The sequence below is a fragment of the Fukomys damarensis genome, unplaced genomic scaffold (assembly GCF_012274545.1).
Source record: "Fukomys damarensis isolate Sample0158 unplaced genomic scaffold, DMR_v1.0_HiC HiC_scaffold_10, whole genome shotgun sequence".
NCBI classification, from domain to species: Eukaryota; Metazoa; Chordata; class Mammalia; order Rodentia; family Bathyergidae; genus Fukomys; species Fukomys damarensis.
Window position 1 is genome coordinate 27,636,522 of NW_022900922.1, and position 21,551 is coordinate 27,658,072.

Consider the following 21,551-nt stretch of genomic DNA (forward strand, 5'->3'; position numbering starts at 1 on the left):
GGACGAGCAGGAGACGCCGCTGCCTCGGTCGTGGAGCCCGAAGGACAAGTTCAGCTACATCGGTCTGTCTCAGAACAACCTGAGGGTGCACTACAAAGGTACGGGCGCGGGCTCCGACCCTGACCCCCGGGGCGAGTGGGCGCCGCGCTGCCGAGGACGGTCCGGTGGTGCGGGGCGAGGTTCTCGGAAAGGACGGAGAGTGCGATGCCCTCGGGTGGGAAGGAGCCGGGGAAATCTTGGGCCGGCCGGGAGGACACCTTGAGGGAATCCGGGGTGACTAGACGCTGCTCGGGTTTTGATTGCCCTGTAAGATAAATCTTGGGGCTTGGGTGGAGGAATCTATGGACTGGAGTTGGGTTACATTGTTCTCCAGGTGGTGGGTCAGGCGTCCTCTTCTTACGTGGGGAGGTGGGGGGGGAGAGGCACGATTCTGAGGTACGATTTCTAATCAAGGGGGAGTAGGGATCCACAGCCGGAGGACTAATCAGAGGGGATTTTGTCCAAAATTAGGCCAGAGATTGTCTATGGGGACAAAAGGACCAGGGGCCCAAGTTTGGTAGCGGTGTATCTTACCAAAAGCAGGAGTCCTCGTCTTAGGGGAGCAGAAACCTACTCCAGATTGGAAATGCCCCACGTTTCCGGGTTGGTATTATATGAAGTCTGATTGAAAAGAAGGATTTTTTAAAAAGTTGCCTAGTCTTTTTCCTTTTAAAAAAATTGGTATTTACACTTGCAGTTAAAAACAATCTTAAGCTTATGTTTATTTACCCCCACCCTTCTCCTGTCTACTGCCCCTAGGTTAAAACAAAGCTTTAAGCAAGTCAGTCGTATGTAAAATTATGAATCGTATGAGAGATTTTTGAAATGTAGCCCAGATTAATGGCATGCGTCAAGTTTACTTGTGTGGAAGGAAAAAAAAAAATCCAGCGTATCAGTTAGTCTGAAAGAATTCCAACGTTTTAGGCCTTAAACCTAAAGCAGGAGCTTTTGCATTTCTAAGCATCCTCATTTCGATTGGCTACAAAGGGAGGGTCTTACTCAGATCCTAGTGGCCTGTAGGTAGAAGAAGATAAACAACCTTGTGGTTAAATTCTTAAAAAGGACTGAAATTTGAGAAGAACCTTGATAAATAAGTTAGGACTTAATCGGAAAGGAGAGGCAACAGAAATCTATCAAGTGATGTGGCTGCAAAGAATCACGCACAAAAATAGGCCTTGTTGAACGTTCCTCCTTTTAATCCTTGCCATAGGTCCAAAGGAGTGCTTTCAGTTTAGAATGTTCCTTAATCTAAGTGGATGAAAATTTCAAAATAGTGCATCTTTGCTTTTTTCTTAAGCTAGGACATTTTTAAAATTCCCCTGTGATTTGTTTTTAAATCTGGGCGGACAGTGCTGTTACGAAGTGTTTTTTTCTGCTCTGGCTACCAGAATGCTTTTGTTGGACTTGACAAGTTTAAATTTATGGGTGATGGTATTTATTAGCTTATGAAATCAGAGGCAGTGTATATGGGAGATTATTAAAGAGTCCTCGCTTGCCGAGGTCCTGCAGTCATTTGTGATTGTGGGCGTGTTACAAGACAGCCTCAGTTTCTTCTTGAGTGCTGGTGGATTGGAGCTGGAGGGTTGGAAAGGATACAGCTCTGAATTTCCATGGTGTCTAAGGTTCCTCGTTACAGTTTATTTAGCATCGAAGCATGCCATGGCTGCACTAACTTCTTTACATAAAATTAGTGATTTGAGTCAGAGGAAAGTGCATGTTTGAATGCAGTTGGTTGGAGTTTGGAGTATTTATGACTGCTCAGTTAGTCTTCCTGTTGGCCTTTTTACTACTTTCTGTTGTGTAATATTGAGATTCTCTTTCTGGAAACATCAGTGTTACAAACATAAACTGTTACTTGTAGAAGAACAGTTTGTTGTCTTTATTTTTTTCCCTCTCCCTCTCTTTTATTTCTTTTTTGTCTCTTCCTTCTTGTCGCAAGCACAATCTCTCTCCCTCTTTCTCTTGTCTTATTTTATTATCGGTGTCTGTGTGTACTTTGTTGTTATTGTTAGTTTTCTGTGTGTTTCTGAGAGGACCCCACCAGATGTACTAGGTAACTGTGACTGGAGTAAAGGGGAAGTGTCTTAGGTGGTGGATAATAAAACTTTTGAAGTCATAAAGTAAGTGGATTTTTATTTAACCTATCATTGCTGCATTGATTTTACCAAACATTATAAGATACTTTTTTCAGTCATTAAAACAACTATTCATATGGTATTTTTGTGTATTACAAAATTTCAAAAGATTGACCATAATTATTTTCCAGTGATAATTTTCCATACTTTTGAAATAGAAGTATCATGGTTTCTTATGTTTTGACGATAACAACTCTGTATTTAAGGTGTTATTCTTCCAAATTGGAATTGTTTTTGAAAATGGTATGTTCGTGGAATGAATCGAAGGGATTAGTGTAAAACAATGCCAGGTGTACACATAAAGTTCATTGAATTGCAGAGGAGTAACAGCGTGTTTACAGAATAGTGCATTTTAAAATTTTTGTAAAGGCCTTTGCTTAGCAGTTACATATCAACTATTGAAACAGCCAGGGATGGTTGCTCTTATTTTAGAATTCTTGTCAGTATTAAGTACAAAAATAAGTTTACATTTAGTTACAATACCTTTATTCTACTTTAAAGCTGTTAACTAATATGACTGTGAGTTCACTTAGCCTAGATGTTTCAATTGCAGTTTGCATTTTTGTATTTTTCAAGTTACTGCCACTATTTAGTTACTTTTCAGAGCATTTTGATACACAGTACTAGATCTGGACAGGATTGTGGATTGTTATTTTAGATTTGAGAGACAGGTGCACCAGTGGTTAGATTTTCCTTGGTCATGAGTGAGCCAGCATTGGAAACTAGTATTCGCTGACTCCAGGTGCAGTGCTCTTTCCATTATTCGTGTATTACTGGCTCTTTCAGTCTTTATGACTTAATTATTTCAAATGTTCACATCAAGAATTTTTTGAAGAATTCTTGAGATTTTTTTTTGCTTTTTGGTTTTTTGAGACAGTTTTGCTGTGTGGTGGTGGTGGTGGTGGTGGTGGTGGTGGTGGAGGAGGAGCTAACTCACTATGCCGCCCAGGCTGGCCTTGAACTTGCAGCAATCCTGTCAACCTTGAAAGTGCTGGGGTCACAGATGGGCTCCACCACACCCTGCTGAAGAATACTTGAGGTTAAAAGTACTTCTTGGGGCATGGTGGGGGGTGTGGAGGGGTAGGGGTAGTAACTGGAACACTAACCTCACAGAAAATTACATTTAGTTTGATGATTTAAGGTGGCTAGGGAAAAATGCCTGGTAAATGAAATTTGAGAATGACAAGTAGTGATAAAGTAATGAATTGCACTTGTTAATTGAAATATTAACAGTATCCAACCAAATAGGTTGAATTTTGGTTTACCTAATCCCTTCCCTTCTGCACCCCAGGTCATTAGTCTTTAACGTTTCCAAAATAAAGCGGCCTATTAAATTTTTTTCATTTTTTCAGATTGAACAAATGTTTCAGCAAATACTTGATTGTCTGCAAGTACAAATGTCTGTTCCTTAAAAAAAAACTAAAGTCTTCTCAGGGATCTCTTTGCCAACATTTTGGGAAATTAGCTTTAAAAATGCCAGCTGGTAACTACAAGAATTAAGTGAATCTAATAATCGTACTTAGAAAAGTGGACAGTAATGGTAATTGGTTGAGCAGTGCTGTGGATAATTGTGCAGATAATTCTTTGGGGCTGTTTGGATGTATGTCTCGCTCACTCTTCATTCACCGATTTGGTGAGTGAGTGCTTTGTGCCAGGTTCTAGGTGGTCAGGGCTGAATGTGGTACAGTCTTTAACATGAAACGGAGTAGCAAGGGAAGAGTTCCAAAGAGCACTGTAGAAGACAGAGTCTCTAACCCAGGCTGACACCGGCAGGGATGATGGAGGTGGTCAGGGACACGTTCGTGCAGGACTGGAAGCTACTAGTCAGTCCTGAAAGATGAGTAGCGTATAGGGGAAAGAAGGAAGTGGCTGAAGCAAAACCAGAGACAGAGAGGAGAAAATTCGTCTGCGTATTTGGATCTACTAGCAATTTGGAGCTCTTGGAATTTAGAGTGTAGCTAGCCTATGTTAGGAATAGCTGGGGGAAGATTGTGAGGGGCCTATGGAATGTTTTACTGAGTTTAAATCTTATTCCTTAGAGTACTGAAACGGGGAATCACCAGAGCATTTTAAATGGCAAGATGGACTCAAGGGTACAAGACTCCTTAGGGAGTAGCATACTCATTTAGAAGATTGTTGTATTAGACCATGTTAGAAATAAGGTCAGTTTTAGGGGAAGAGAAGAGCAGGCCTATTGTGGGTGGTTAAAGTTAACAATGAGAGGCTATGAGGAATAGTGGAGAGAGAGGGAAGGGTGGTCTTTGGTTCCTAGCTGTTTTGGGTTCCTTTAATGAACCATGAATAAAATAATTACTTTGGAGAAGTCAGTACCTTTTCTTTTCTTTTTTTTTTTTTATACCAGGAGTTGAACTTGGGACCTTGTGCTTTCGAGGCAGGTGACAGAACCCCTGAGCTAGAACCCCAGGCCTAAAAATGGGAATCTTAATGCTGTGCTCTGACGGTGTTAACCGGAGGAAAAATAAAGGAACAAATCTTATAAGAGGACAGAACAGTTCTGGATTTCTGAGGCCTCTCTCAACAGCAGAAATTCATGACTTCTCTCTCTGTTCTGTAGTTGATGTGCCACTTGGCCACAGTTGCAGTTTCTGGTTTTCTTCTCTTTTCCCTATTGACTGGCTAATATTTTCCTTCCCTTCTCAAAGTCCTATGGACTTGATCATACTGGCCTAGCTAATTGCTGTCATCCTCAGCTAGGCAAGGCTTTCCATTATATGCCATGGTGTGAATTGGTGGCCTCCACATTGGCTGCTGGCTGCGTTGAGTCATCAAGCAGGGGTGTGCAGTCCTTATAGAATGCAAACTACCACCTGGCACAAGGGTCATCTGGCCGAACTTTGTTCAGTAGGGACAGTGTGTGAGGCCAGCCCTCCTGGGAAGGGTTGGCGGGTACACAAAATTCACTGGCAGCTTGGGAGAGCGCTAGGTTTTGTCTACCTGAGGGTTTAGATGGTAGCTACAACTGAGGAATGTGTGAGAGCATGTAGGGTGAGGAAAGTAGGGTGTCAATGCTGGAACCCTGAGGAACAGTGCCTTTGAAAGACTAGATAGAGCCCAAGAAGTACCGTTTCAGAGGAACCTACCCAGGTGGCAAGGAGACAGAGTGGGGAGTCAGAAGTAAGGAGGGACTTTTAGTAGGCTTCATGCAGTAGGTGCAGGCAGCTCACTGGATTTGGGCACTTAGGGAGAGCAGTTTGAATTGAGTGAGGATGAAGGTTAATATAAGCCCCCTTCAGTTTTTAATGGCTGATAGCAGAGTTATATTTTAGCTAGGGATTAGCTTCTGTGGCAGCATATGTTGGTGAAAATCCAACATAATCAAAATTATCCTTAAAATCTCTTTGGAGCCTGGTGTGGTGGTGCAAACCTGTAATCTCAGCATTTGGGAGGCTGAGGCAGGAAGATCTCTAGGAGTTTGAGGCCAGCTTGGGCTGCACAGCTGTCTCAAAAACAAACAAAAAACCCTCAAACATCCTTTTGGGTTAAATAAACAGTTAGATCTCTGTTAGATATAGGTGTATCATTTTTAAGTCAGTCTTGTTTTAATTTGACTGTGGGTAAAACACAAGTTAATGAGAATATATTAGTCTAAGGTGTGGTGTTCCCATAAGTATAAATATACAAAATTTTTACATTTCAAAAAAAAAAAAGAGATTAGCAGTACCTGGTTTTTATTTCCTGAAAGTTTAAAAAGTCCATTATATTCACCCTCAAATCTAGTACATTACTGACAGTGATGTACAGCATAGAGGTAAAGAATTTGTGAAGGGTGTATATATTTTTGGAATATCATATTTTTAAAGATCGAGGGGAAAGAAAGAGGATGAAAATACAAGGTTGAGGACTGAATAAGGTAAGGACTTAGAGGGAGGAGCACAGAGCATTGGGTGTTTAGTCCTGGAGAGAGGAGGGGAGCAGACAGCCTGTTCCTTCAGCAATAGTGGAAGAGGTGAAGACTAGCCGTGGAAATAGGCCATTTTGTAGCAGTGTAGAGAGCTGAGTGTAACCACATCTGATGGCCTTCCATTTACTTTCTTGACAAAATAGGTTCTCTGAATGTGAATAGAGGACTTAAAGTGAATGTGAAAATGTGAACTAGCCATTGAGAGGAATAGAGAACAAGTTGACTGAAGATTTCTGAAAATATTGATAGCACTGGAAGAGGCCAGGGGACATCATTAGTTCATAGGATGGTTATTTGCCAGATTATTAGACTTGATTCAGCAGAGAGAGTAGAACTATGGGAAGTGGGTTATGATATTCATTAAAGACCATGCTTCTGAGTGTCTAGAGTGATGAAAGGACTGGCACACGAAGGAAATCAAGGATATTTGATTGCTTTTCAAGTGATTCCTGCGTAATCCATCCTGGAAGAGAAAGTCACAAGGAAAAATCTGGGGAGTTGGAGTCCGTTGATGCTGAGGAAGTATAGAAGTGAAGTTTTAAGAAAGGCTAGAAAATGGGGGGTATGTCTTAGAAGATACAGGCATTGCTGCTATAATGCCATAAGTGAACTGTTGAGAAAACATTATTTCTTCACATTTGTGTGCTAAAACTAACAGGACTTAAGGAAAAAAATAAGAGCGGGGGCAGCCACCTAAAGTCTGTGGAATTTAACTATTAACTGGAGTGCTTACAGCTACAGTCGTAATAAACTGTAAGCCTGGTTAATTTCTGCTGGCATTTTTCCCCATTACCAGAAGTGGCTGATTCTTTGTGTGGCCTTAGACCCTTGGTCTTGGGCTTTCTTCTTTGAGATGTAAGTACTTGATGGGTAATTGAAATGACAAATCTCATTCAGGGTTTATCCTTTTTCACCACTTTTTTCTGAACAAAGAAGAAATACATGCCTATTAGAATGGCTAAAATTGAAAAGCAGTCTGACAGTGCCAGTTGCTGATGGGGATGCAAAACAACCAGAACTCATATTCACTGCTGCTGGGAATGCAGAGCGGTAGAGCCACGGTAGAAAACGGTTTGGCAGTTGCAGACAGAACTAAACATACTTTTTACTGTGTCATGCAACAGTTGTGCTCCATGGTATTTACCATACTGATATGAAGTTTATGCCTGCACTGAATCTTGCTTGTGCATTGTCATTATTACTTTTGGTGGCGCTGGGAGTGAACCCAGGTCCTTGAGCATATTTGGCAAGCACTCTACCACTAAACTGCATCACCAGCTCTGCACATAAATGTTTGCATCTACTTAATTGTAATCACTAATAGTGGAAGCAACCAAGATCTCTTTCAATAACTGCTGAATGGATAAATGGGATATTATTGGTGATAAAAAGAAATGAGCTATTAAGTCACACAAAAATGTGTGTGGGTCATAAATGCTAAGTGACACAGTTGAAAAGGCTAAATAATCTGTAATTTCAATTATATAACATCCTGTAAGGCAAACTTATAGGGCCAGAAAAAAATGAGTAGTTGTCAGTGGTCTGGGTGGAGGAGAAGACCATCAAAAGAAACAGTAGAGAGGGTATTTTTAGGGTATTCTGTATGTTACTGTAATTATAATGTATGTTTATGTAGGAAACAATTACGACATGAAATTATGGTTGCGTGACACTATCTCTTTGTCAAACCTGTAGAACTTTAAAGCACAAAGAGTAAACTTTAAGGTATACAAATTTTAAAAAGGCATTTAGGAGTCTGGCAAAATCCCAGGATAGAATGTAGAATGTGACAAAACAATTAACTGTATTCCAGATGTATGTGACAGCTTCAGGGAAGAGGGAAAGTGTGCTGAGTTAAAGTAACTTTGGAAATCGATGGAGTCTAAAAGTAGAGGCAGAACAGAACTCTGAGAGATACAAGTTGCATTCCATGGCAGTGTGGAATCAGAATTCTGATACTGCTATATAATAGACATTCCTTGTTTAAAGACCAAGGCATGGTCCTGCAACTAGGTTGCTAAATGAATTGGTTACTAAATAAGGAATTGTAGATAGTATGTACATTACAATATTCAGAACAAAGAAATGCCTGAAGGAAACTCCATCTTGATGACTTTGCTTTTATTTGTGTAATTCTTACATTCAGTAAGTACCTTAATGTATAGCGGCACATAAAACTACAGTACTGAACTGCACAGTACAGTCAGCAAAAACTGCAGTACTGTATAAGCAAGGGTACTGTATGAAAAAGACATTGAAGCTCTATAAATAAGAAGTAGAAAACTGTAAAAAAGATGGGTTGTAAATCCAAACAGCTGTTAACTAGGTAGGTTGTTAAATGAGGAACAGCCGTACTCATCTGTTGAATGGAACAATTAAACGAATGTGCTGATGGTGGCAGCTAGGTCTCTCACGATTGCAGGTAAGCAAAAAGAGGTTAGAATTGTCACCAAATGGGGTCAGAGGAAGTCCCCTAAACAGGAAATAGGAACCTCAACTCTCACTCATGGAGTGGGTTGCAAGTTTGCTGACTTCCTCATAAAAAAAAAAAAGATTTTCAGGACGCATCAGTACAAGGCATAGAAAGTTTTATTAGGCACAGTTAAAAAAGTATACACTCATAGAAAACAAGGAGGGCCCTCAGGAGTGTGTGTGTGGGTGCTAGGGATTGAGACCAAGGCTCTGTTACCTTCCCAACCCTTTTTACTTTTAAATTTGAGACAGGATTTTGCTAAATTGCTGATTAGCCCAAGCTGGGGTTGAACTTGCCTCAGTCTTCAAGAGTGCTGGGATTATAGGCAAGCACCATCACCCGTAGCTGGGATTGAGGTTTTTTAATGTGGTTATGGAAGCATCTTCTAGATGGGCCATCTAGAATGTGTATTTTTTCTGTCTTGTCAGATTACTCCCTTAGTGGGCCACTTGCATGTGTTTGAAGTTTGGAGTTGCACTTCTAACTTAATAGTGCTGCTTCCTTGGGGATGGAAGCTTGTGGGAGGAAAAATGCAGGCTCAATTTACAGACTTGTCTCCTTTGTACCTATCTTTATTCTAAATCTCATCTCAGAATGACCCATGTGGTAAGCAGTAGAGTTCAAGACATCAGCGGGAACTCAAATTTAGCTTAACATAGATACAAATGATTAAGAAGAAGTATAGATGTGTGTATATGCACATATATATCCTTGCTTTGTATTTCTTACCAAAGCCTAGAAGCAGCGACACCCAAGGAACAATGAGCACATGTAGTACCCAGACGCTGGTTTCTAATACCATTGTTTCAGTACAAGCAAGCAAGGCTCCTTGGAAAAATGGCTGATGTGAGGATTAGTATATGAAATAGAAAGGATGAGCCTTCAGCATCTTTCAGTGCAAGAAAGTAACAAAAACAAAAAACATATAATGGAAATATGTTCAAAAGATGGGAGCCACGTTCAAGACGGGAGCCACATTAAAAAGTTGCCAACAGACAAAGCTCAGGGTGGTTTGAGAGATATAATTATAACCTTATGGTAAAATTAATATACATGAGCTGGGTGAATCCATACTAATATCAACAGAGGTGATACCTTAGCACTTTTTAATCTGTTTTGCTTCAGTTTAGCCCACATGGCTTTACATAGTGGTGAGTTTAGCAGTTCCCGAAGCGCTGTGCACCATGGGCATGCACTTCTGTAGTAATCCTAGTTTTATTTTTAAACATCATAGGGTCTTGTGTATATTGCTAAAGTTTTCTTTTTAATTCATTAATGTACTGAGAAAAGCTGTGAATGAACCAAATGACAATTTTACATATGTTACCACAATTCCCATATTTATCATGTGCATTTGAGCTAATTGGTTTTGAAGACATATAGTATAGCAGAAGAGACCTTAAGAGTGTAATATTAGTTTCTTAGGTGCAGTAGTTCTAGTTGATATCAGAATCCACTGTGGACCTAGGACGGAATGATTGAAGCTGAGGTAGAAGTCAGTGCAAGCCCAGGAATTAAAAAGCAGAAATAGTAAAATAATCACAAATGTAAGTGATCAGTGTGTTGGTATTGTATAGGAGAGGTTTGTGTTACTGTGAAGTCATGTAAAGAAGATAGACAAAGTCAGAGAAAGAATATACAAGGAAAGAAAGCTTGAACTAAGTAAAAGATCTAAAAGATGAGAAAGACCTCACCTGGCCTAAGAAGGAAGGGTAGAGCTTTCTGTTTACAAGAAGTAGAACTAGCACAAACAAAGACTGGCTAGGCAGTCAGTATGAAGAACTGAAAAAGGCCTGAATGTGGCTGGAGCAGAAAAGGAAGTGGGACATGTAGGGAGAGGATAAGGGCAAGCAAGGTTTTTACGAAGTCTTTTTTTCAGAGCCCAAAGGGGAGTCTTCGGAAGGAATTTTAGATGTATTGAGGCATGGTGATGCAAGCAAGGCGGGTTTGGAGAATGGATGGGAGTGAGGCTGGAATGCTGGAATGGGCTCCATTCGAGCTCCAATTCAGTTTTTTAAGTGGAATCAGTGATTGTTTGAATAAAAAGAGCTAATTTTGCTAGACTTAGAGCTTTGAAGCAGTGTATTTATTTTCTTCTAGAGCCATATAGAAAACACTTAACAGTGAAGATTTTGTGGCTATAAAGTTTGAAATTTGATAGTGTGAGCTTTTTTTTTAAAAAGACTATAGAATGTAAACTAGTAATCTTCTAGCTGATGAACATTGTTAGAAATAGGCCTAGTGCTTCTGATATTACTAGTCTTGTATAAGAAATAGTATGAGCCCTTTTAATTTTACGTCTAAACTTGTCATTTAAATTTTATATTTTATTATATTTTATTTTATTTTATTTTCTCTCATTGAGTTTATTGGTACATTTTAGGTGTACAGTACAGTTACATTCATCACTGGGATCTTGTACCTTTACCCGACAGGTCTTGTTTCTCATTTTTTCCCCTTGTCCCTGCCCTCCCTTCACCCCCTCTTCCCCTCCCTTTTACAAATACTTTATTTCCATTTTTTCATTTTGTCATATTTTTTTCTTTTCCCTTATTACCTTTCCCCTACCCTTCCCCTTTTCCCTACACCTTTAGCCCTTTTCTTCCTATTTCACATGGCCAGTTATCTATCTCATTAGGATCTTATTAACTATTACAGTTTTTCACACCAGAGAAACTGTTCGGTATTTACACATGTGTGACTTATTTATTTCACTTAGGAGTATATCCTCAATATGTATCCATTTTCCTATGAATGAATATAATTTCTCATTCTTTATGGCTGAGTAGTATTCCATTTTAGAGAAAAAACACATCTTTACCCAGTCTCCAATTGATGGGCAAATGGGCTATTTCCAAGTTTTAGCTATTACAAACTGTGCCACTATAAACATAGGTGTGCACATATCACTGTGATATGATTCTTTTAATTCTTTTGGAAAGATACCCAGCAGAGGGATGGCTGGGTCACATGGAACCTCTAGTCTCAGCTTTTTGAAGTATCTCCATATTGATTTCCATAGTGTACCAGTCTGCACTCCCACCAACAATGGAAAAGGGTTCCTTTCTTTCCACAATCCCTCCAACATTTGTTATTGTTTGATTTCTTCATAGCAGCCATACTTTGTAGGGTGAGGTGGAATCTCAGTGTTGTTTTCATCTGCATTGTCATTTAAATTTTTATTGAAAACTGAAAAGTATTTAATTTTTACATTTATAGGACTTTTCTGTAACGTTTTGGTAAAGCATACAATGTACCTTGTTATTTTTGCATAATGTAAAAATGTATTAGATTTTAATTCATGTGTGAATTTAATGCATCATTCTGCCAATTTGGGGAAGGTTATATAATCTGTAAAAGCCTCTTAATTTTATCTATCTATCTATCTGTCTATCTATCTATTTATTGGTACCGGAGATTGAACTCAGGACCTTGTGCTTGGGAGAAAGCACTGTGCCACTGAGCTAAATCCCCAGCTTAAAAGTTTCTTAATTTTGAAAAATGAGGTTAAATACGTATTTCACAAATGCTGAATGAGAGAAATCCCTTAAAAAGCACCTAATGGTTTATCTTCAAGTAGGAGTTTTCTTTCTCTTTTACCATAGTAGTAGCAAGTATTGGAGAGGGCAGATAAATGCAAAGTGATCCCAGAATGTCTCATGTGTCTGAATCTTTCAAATGGGTTCAGACCTCACCCCCACCAGGTTTCTTGAATTTAAATCTAAGCACAAATCTTTGGTTTGGAAACCTCACTCAGCAGTATGACCTTGGGCAAGTTTCTTTATCTAAAGTTCCTCAGTTATGAAATGACAATAAACAGTACCTGCCTTTGGGGGTTGTCTTGAATATTAGGTGAGTTGATAAACTTAATGATTGCTTTTTAAAACAGTGCCTATAACATAATATGAAATATATGTTAACTATTTTTCATTAAGTATATTTTGAGATTTCCTTACCCCTAAAAGTTTTGGGCCCTGCTCTACACACACACACACACACACACACACACACACACACACACACAACACAAGCACTAAAATCTAGTTGATTTAGGACTTGATTGGGTTCTGTTCATTCAAGGTTTTCTTTGGATTTATTTGGAACTTTTTTTGGGGGGTACTGGGGATTGAACTCAGGACTTTGTGCTTACGAGGCAGATGCAGTGTCACTGAGCTAAATCCCTGACCCTTGGAACTAATTTTTAAATGTGCATTTAGTTTGCTTGACTTTCCCCAGGACCCTAATTACTTGCACATATTTTTACTGAAAAAGATGTTTCATTGGAACTATGATTCATTAAATGTCTGTCTATTGGAAAGTGACTATTGCACATTTGTACTGCTGTTTTTCCCCCTGCTGCTTAGCTGAATGTAAATCTATTGCATACATATGTTAAAGCAGTTTTTTAGGGTGGTGTTATATAGTACAGCTTCTATTTTTCCCTTTCTAGTTAAGTTTATTGACTTTCTTTGATTGTCCAGCAGACTTAATTATTTCTGCCTGTAACAAAAGTGTTTATGGCAGAGAAAAGAATGGTTGAGTTCATTCAGTTTTTTTGGGCCATGTGAACACGTGCTAATTTGCATTGCAAGTATAAATTTAACAGTTTAATGATAGGGTATGCTTTGGTAATTTGGTAAAGTAAATGGTAAGGGAAGATGTGATCTCATTTGTGTGTGGTGGTTGTTGTATATCTTAAGGTCTAATTTTTGACTTAAAAGAAGATAATTTAGTTTTAAAATAATTGTGGTAAATTTGAGAATTATGCTGTCCATGAATTTAATATTATAGTAAAAGATTAATGACAAGTTTGTATTGAATGAAGTATATCTGGAATACCTGAGTATTGCTTCTCATACAGTGCTTTTAAAGATTATGGAGACTTGTCTCACACTCAGTAAGTACTTTCTGACATGCTGCTTCAACTTCTCTATTCTTCTGCAGTTTTGTGGACATAACTTTCTTTTGCTTATTTGATTTTCATGTGTTAGCTTTTAAAAAGATAATTTGTATCTTGGGCAAGGCTTAAGGGAGGTGATTGTGAGTGAAGGCAGTCTTCTGGGAGTAGAATTGAGAAATAGCTAGTTTAAAGAATTTAGAAATCATTATCTAACACATTTCCTAATATGTCAGAAATGGCATGAAGTTATTTCCTTTTTAGAGAAAAAAAAACCCCTAAAGTATCATGATATATTTCTTAATAGGTTTGGGCTTTTCTCCCTTTGTGGGGGGTACTCAGGATTAAACTCAGGGCCTCTCACATTCTAGGCAAGTACTTTATACCACACTCCTAGTCCTAGCCCTTTTTAAAGATTTTATTTTGAGACAGGTCTTGTTTAGTTGCCTGAGCTGGCCTTGAATTTATAATCAACCTCCTGTGGGTGGCTGGGATTACAGGCCTATGCTATCATGTCCAGCTAATAGGTTGTTTTTTTTGTTTTGTTTTGTTTTTGTTTTTTGAGACAGGGTCTCACTATGTAGTTGAGACTGACCTGGAACTCACTATTGTTAGCCCAGGCTGGTCTCGAACTCATAGCGATCCTTCTGCCTCAGCCTCCCGAGTGCTGGGATTACAGGCGTGCTCCACCATGCCCGGCAATAGGTTGTTATTGATCAAAGAATTTTTATGAAATCAAGTTTTCTCTAGAATTAGTGATAAAATCTCAAAGAACAAAATGTAGATTCTCTTTTTTTTTTGGTACTGGGAATCAAACTTGGGACCTTGTGTTTGCAAGGCAGGCAGCGGGATCACTGAGCTAAAGCCTTGGCCCAAAATTATAGATTCTTAAAGTTTTTACTTAAAATTCAATCTAGCTCTCTATTTGATAATACAGGTGTCTCTGTTTTTAAAAGTAGGTCATTTTTCAAGAATAGAGATTTTATAAATTACATGCAAATTTAGATCTGATAAAATGAAGATCCTTTGCCCATCATGTTTTTCCTGTTTGGCCTTTTTGGTCTTAGAGATATGTCTACCTTACCATCCTTTTAATTTTCATGAAGGGCTGGCTGTATGTTCAGACTGTTCAGATTCTGAAACCTTTTTAATACTAGCAAAGGTGTGAAGAACTCTATGGCTCATTTGGGCTATTTTGCATATTGGATTAATTGTGATGACGAATACTGCATTGTCTTTAATTATTTGAATTATTGGAAGCAGAAATTAAATCATTCCAAGAACTTTATTTGTTCCTGAATTGTTTATTAAGATTCTCACTTGACTATCTCATTTGATTTTTTTTTTGCTTCCTATTTCACATGCAGGTCATGGTAAAACCCCAAAAGATGCAGCATCAGTTCGTGCCACGCATCCGATACCAGCAGCATGTGGAATTTACTATTTTGAAGTAAAAATTGTCAGTAAGGGAAGAGATGGGTAAGTGTAAATTTTGGTGGAAAAAAATCATTTTCTCAGTCTGCACTCCCATCAACAAAGAAAAAGGGTTCCTATCTCCCCATAACCACACCAGCATTTGTTATTGGTTGATTTTTTTGATAGCAGCCATTTTTTTCTGTAGCAAGGTGGAATCTCAGCGTTTTCATTTGCATCTCTCGAATGACTAGTGATATTGAACATTTCTTCATATGGTTATTTGCTGCTTCTTCTTTGTCTGAGAAATGTCTGTTCATTTCAGATGCCTAGTTTTGGGTTGGGTCTTTAAATTTGGGAGGTCTGATTTTTTTAAGTTCTTTATATATTCTAGATAGTAGTCCTTTGTCAGAAGAACAGCTGGTACAAATTTATTCCTACATTGTGGGTTGTCTGTTCACTCTGTTGGTGGTTTCTCTTGCTGTGCCGAAGCTTTTTAATGAGATGAGATCCCAGTTGTTGATTCTTTATGCTAGTTCATGTGTGACTGAGGTTTTGTTCATAGTCTTTTCCTACGCCAGTGTCTTCAAGAGTTCTACCTAACCTCTCTAGCAAGTTTAGTGTTTCTGTTTTAATATTTAGATCTTTGATCTGTTTCGATTGTAGTTTAGTGCATGGTGAAAGATATGGGTCTAGTTTTAATCTTTGGCAAGTTGAAATTCAATTTTTCCAGCACCATTTATCAAAGAGGCTATCTTTCCTCCAGAAAGAGTGTTTGACTCCTTTGTCAAAGATGGGGTGATTGAGTGTGTCTGGAATTGTTTCTGCATCTTCTTATCTGTTCCACTGATCCTCAGGACTGTGTCTTTACCAGTACCATGCTGTTCTCCCAAATTTATTCTTGGAACCAAGCATTATCTTGATTCCAAAAAACAGAAAGACTCAACCAGTAAAAGAGAATTATAGGCCAATCTCCCTAATGAATATAGATGCAAAACTCCTCAGTAAGATACTGGCAAACAGAGTACAGATGATCATACACCCAGACCAAGAGGGATTCATCCCAGGGATGCAAGGATGATTCAACATACGTAAATCAATAAGTGTAGTACACTATATTAAGAGAGTTGTGTTTCATTTAGTTTCAGCACATAACAGGCTACTTTGAGGCAGGAAACCAAGTTATGTTTGTTGTTGAAATTTAGTACAGATGAAATTCTTTGAATTATTAGAGGAACTCTTAAAAACTAGTGTTCTGCTTTTGTTTGAGTTTGTCTTGTTAAATAAAAGGTATGATTAATTTATGGATACTTGAAGGGTATATTAGTCTTTTTTTTTTTTTTTTAATAGAAAGTCTGGCTACTTAAAGAGGCTTATTTAGCTCACGGTTTGGATACCCCATTGATTTGGCCTCTAGTAAGGATCCCCTTGGCTACTTCATATGACAGATGACATCATGATGAGATGTCTGCTGGAGATCACATAAAGACAAGAAGCCTGAGAAATTAGAACAGGCCTGAGATTGCTTTTTTTGTAATGACCTTCTTATAAGAACTACTTTAATGTCTTCTATGGGTAGCATGCCAGTGACCTAAGCCACTCAGTAGTTCCCGTCTCTTTCAGGTTCTACCACCTCTCAGTGTCATCACATTTGGGACCAAGCTTCTGACATATGAACCATGGGGGGATAAATCATACCCAAACCATAGCAGCAGCCCCCTTAATAAACCCAGCCAGGCCTTAATGTAAGATATGGTATATTAATGTAGCTCTTTGAGAGGTAATGGGAAAAGGATGCATCTGAAGGATTAATGTTTATAATTGTGGACTTGTTGAGGGCAGGAAATAGTTTTTGTTTTCTGTCCTTTGTACTTTTGGAGAAATGATAGAGGAGGGACAGTGTAATAGATAAGGAGCTGCTTTATTATCAACATAGAATTGGAACAAAAATATTTTAAATCACAAATGAGAAAGTAAAGTTCCAGTTTTGAATAGTTTTTTTAGGGGGTACTGGGGATTGAACTCGGGTCCTTGTGCTTTCAAGGCAGGCAACAGAACCACTGAGCTAAATCCCCGGCCCCCTAATTGTTAGTTTTTAAATCTCAGTTCTGTCATCTTAATAATCATGTGTTGATTAATATTTGCAATAATTTGTGCATATATTTGAATTTTTTGTGTATCAATGGTACTCGATCTCAGAATATAAGTGTTGGGTGTGGTATGGAAGAGTCTTTGGCCTTAGGAGATGAGAAGTGAGGCTTGGAAGGAGGAATCTAGTCAGTAACACTCAGAGGTCCCAGAGAGGGTCGCTGCAAGCCATAGAGGACCACGGGAAAGCACGATGCTCAGGAAGGAATAATGAGCAAGTCTAGGCTGGAGTCTTCATTGGAGTTTTCTAAGAAAGGCAAAGTAGGGTAGAGCAAACAGTTGAATCATCTCTGGGCTTTTGGCTATAGAGGGCTATAGAGGTGATCTCCATATTGCTTAGTATCTGGTTCTGGGATGACTTATGGCAGGGGAAATACTGGCTGGGTGTGAGAGTTAGATGAATTGAGTTGAACTGTAGATTCAAGTTTGGTTGATTTTTATATGAATGACCTGCTTCTGTGAGTCCTCTGCTGTCTGAGAAAGGTCAAGCCTTGGAGCAGTAATATGCTGTCTACCTGGCCAGCAAGCTTTTTGAAATATCAGAATATCCTAAAATGCAGAAGGTAAACATGATTAATACAGTGTTCAAGAGAAGATTTATCTGTTTATTCTGTCACAAAATTTTTTGATGTATTAATAGTCTTTCAGAACTATCTAGGTAATTGTTTTCTTTTTATTTACTTGCTATTTTATAAATATTCATACCTTGTAGTTAACTCATGTGTATTATGTATTTACAGCTCATATATGTGTAGAGGCACATAGACGCTCAACCTCTAGGACTCATACCGAGAGGTCCGACAGGAGATTTTATTTGGGAAGGCAGGTCAGGGAGAGAGGAGAGAGGGAAGAGAGAGAAAGAGAGAGGAAGGAAGATCAAAGAAAGGAAGGTCCTTTTATTGGTTTTGGGCTGGGCTATTTATTTATGAGGAGTGGTTTACTTTTAACTTATCACAGGCCAGGTTGTCTTTTATGGGTTCAGTCCTGCAGAAACTTAGATTTGACTTCTCCAGACCGCTGTGGCCTTGGAGGGACGGAAGCTAAAGATAAGAGCATGAGGTCATTTTAAGAGGCAAGAAGCACCAGGAGAATATAGCCTGTGATTGCCATGGCCAAGGCGTCAGGTCCCTAATAATATGTATCTTTAAAAACTTGATTGAAGTATCTTTACAGGGACATTTGCAATTGTTGATAAAATGATTTGAAATTAATTTTATAATTCTATATGAGTGAATCACCAGTTGCTTATTTATCACCTTTCTTTATTTTATTTGTGTGTGTGTGGTTTTTCAGGCAGGGTCTCACTGTGTAGTTGAGACTGACCTGGAACTCACTATGTAGCCCAGGCTGGTCTCACTCACAGCGTAGGCAGGGTCTCACTGTGTAGTTGAGACTGACCTGGAACTCACTATGTAGCCCAGGCTGGTCTCGAACTCACAGCGATCCTCCTGCTGGGATTACAGGTGTGTGCCACCACGCGCAGCAGCAGTTCACTTTTAATAACTGAAAGAACTTAGTTCTTCCATTTGAAGAAAAAGATGACTGTATGTCATATGTATATGTGTGTGTGTGTGTGTATATACATATACATATTATATGCATATTTTAATATTTTAGATTGGTAACTTGTTATAGACATGTGTCCTGTGTTTCTTTAGAAATACACAGATATACATTTAGCAGTGTATCTTACTACAGTAATTAACGTGGTGCTTTTAAATTTGTCTTATATAAATTGTGTTATTAGGCAGAATAAATTTTTTTAAAACATACTCACTAATTTTTGAGTGATGTAAGACCAAAAACAATCCCTCTTGTAGCTTGAGGAACTTCTTAAATGAACAAACCATTGAAAAATTGAAATTTTAAAATTAAACCTCAGGCAGGGAATTTTCTAGATGACCATTATGTTCATCAGACAAATGTTTGTTGTGCAGTTAATGTTTGGTATAGTTTGAGATTTTTTTTATTTCTGAAATTCATGAACACTGTTAAATCACATTTATAACAATTGTCTTGGTTTGCAAATAAGATACTGATTAAATGAATTACCGTGTAAATCGGATTGTTCTAATCCCACATAACAAAAATATTTTTGAGATTGCCAATCCTTTTGAAACTACCAAAAATGGCACTATTTCCCTCAAAAAGGTCATATTAACTTTTTTGGAAGGCAGTTTACAGTTTCAGATAAAATTAAGTTTACAGTGTATATAAGCTTTTATACTATGTAGTTTAATCTGTTACATCTTTTCATGGTTTGTTTTTTGTTGTTGTTGTTTTGGTTCTGGAGATTGAATGTGGGACCTTGCGCTTCATTGCGCCTGTGAGGCAGGGAGTGGAACCACTGAGCTAAATCTCTAGCCCTCATGTTGTTAAATAGTAGTTTTATAGCAGCACTTACAATGATGATATAGATTTTGCTTTGTGGCTTTGGGGATTCTAGCAGCACTTGTCTACACTGCGATGGCTCTCAGTTGCAAGGCCATCTCTTCCTGCATTCATGGAGTTTACCTGGTGGCCAGGACCTGCATGGAGCCTTTTCTTTTTTCTTTTATTGAGTTTATTGATACATTTTAGGTATACAGTACAGTTACATTCATTATTGGGATCTTGTACCTTTACATGACAGGTGGTCTTGGTTTTCTTAGGTAGGGACAAAAGTGCCGCATAATTTTAATGTGTGCATATATGGGTGTTTATTACATGTCTTTTTGTTGCACATATAGGTTAGTCTCAGTTTGTAAGTAACGTAAACAGCACTGCATAGAATGTTATCATGCTTGCCTTTGCATTTATCAGTGATTATTTTCCTTAGGATACATGAAATGAATTGTCTGTTTTAGGAGAATTTCTTTCGTTACTAGTAAGGACTAGTATTTTTAATGTTTCTTTTTATTATATATGTATTTTCTCAAAGTACCTTTTCAAACATCACTTTTTAAAATTAGCATATTTTCTTTGATGCTGGAGATTGAATTTATGGCTCTGTGCATGCTCAGTTATAGTACACTCAGTTACACTCCCAGTTCCTATATTTCCTTCTTAAAATTTATTAATATATAGTAAAATTCACATTTTTTGTTTGTACAGTTCCTTTGACAGTCTGTAACCACCATGACAATCAACATATAACAAAATCTGATCACTCTCCAATCTTGCCTTTTTTGTTCCTTCATTAATCTTTTCTCCCTTTCTAACTTGTGGCAACCTCTGAATCCTCCTTCCTCCTTTCAGATAGATACTCTTTTCGCTAAATGACATATAAATGAAATAGAGTAGTATGTAAATGTTTGAGACTGACCTCTTTTACTTAGCAATTTGTGTGATCTATGTATGTCTTTTTATGGCTTGGTAACTCATTTCTTTTTATCTCTAAATAGTATCTCATTTTATGGTTATCTTAACAGTTTAAGCATTCATTCACTTTTGGGAACAGCTCAGTTGCTTTCAGTTTTTGTCAAATTATGAGTAAAGCTGCCATAAGCATATGTGCAGGCTTTGTGTGTGTGTAAGTTTTCTGTTCATTTGAGTAAATGCTTAGAAGCATGATTGGTGGATTGAATGGTATGACTAACTAGCTTTTGAAAGAATCGTCTGTATTGTCTTCCCAAATGGCTATAGAATCTGCTGTATTGTCTTCCAAAATGGCTGTATCATTTTATATTCTCTCCAGCAATGAATGATAATTCCTGTTGCCCCATATTCTTATCAGCAATTGTTATGTCAGATTTTTGGATTTTAGCCATTGTAATAGGTTTGTATGTGTTATCTTATTGTTTTAATTTGCATATCTAACAACATGCTGAGACCCTTTTCATCTCCTTACTTGCCAGTTGTAGATCATCTTTGGTGAATGTGTGGTTATTAGGGTGGAGTTTTTCATCTTTATTGGCTTTGGGATTCACCCAGGGATTAGTGGAACACATTTCTAGGTGTGTTTGGGAGAGCCATGCAGGTATGACCCTGGAGTTTGGTCCTTTACCCCTTCCTGTCTGTCACTCTTCCCCTCCTCTAGTCGCTATGAACTAATCAGTTTTGTCCTGGTGTGCCCTTCTGCCGTGATGTCTCCACATTGGAGCCAGCCAATCATGGACTGAAACTATGAGCAAATTGTCTTCTTTAAATTGTGAGAGTCAGGTATTGTGTCCCAGTAGTAGAAAAGTGACCAGTACAGACTTTATCTGTTTAGATCATTGATTTCCAAATAATTTTTTTCAATTAATCACTCTACTACTGGGGCTGTATACCCTGACTTTTTTATTTCCTTTTCAATTGATTTTTAAATTTTTCTTATTGTTGCATTAAAAAATTCTTTGTATATTTTTATTTTTTTTATTATTTTTATTTTTTTTTCATTATTTAGAGAATACTTTATTAGTTTCTGTAATCAAACCCACCTGATAAGACCTTACATATTTAATACAGTGCGTTACCCCTGTACAAATGGAAAAAAAAAATTAACATTTCTAGACCAATATGGCTGTTAATTTCTGTACAATGCCAACTCAATACAGTAAACTG

The 21,551-nt window shown here is 38.1% G+C and overlaps 1 protein-coding gene across 1 annotated transcript in view; it reads left to right on the plus strand.

Moving 5' to 3' along the window:
* Positions 1-6: 6 nt before the first annotated feature.
* Positions 7-21,551, plus strand: part of Ranbp9 (RAN binding protein 9) — a 71,035-nt gene continuing 49,490 nt past the window's right edge. Inside the window, exons 1-2 of the mRNA XM_019207325.2 lie at positions 7-98; positions 14,834-14,945. The gene's annotated coding sequence lies outside the window, so the exon portion shown is untranslated. The remainder of the gene's footprint in view (positions 99-14,833; positions 14,946-21,551) is intronic.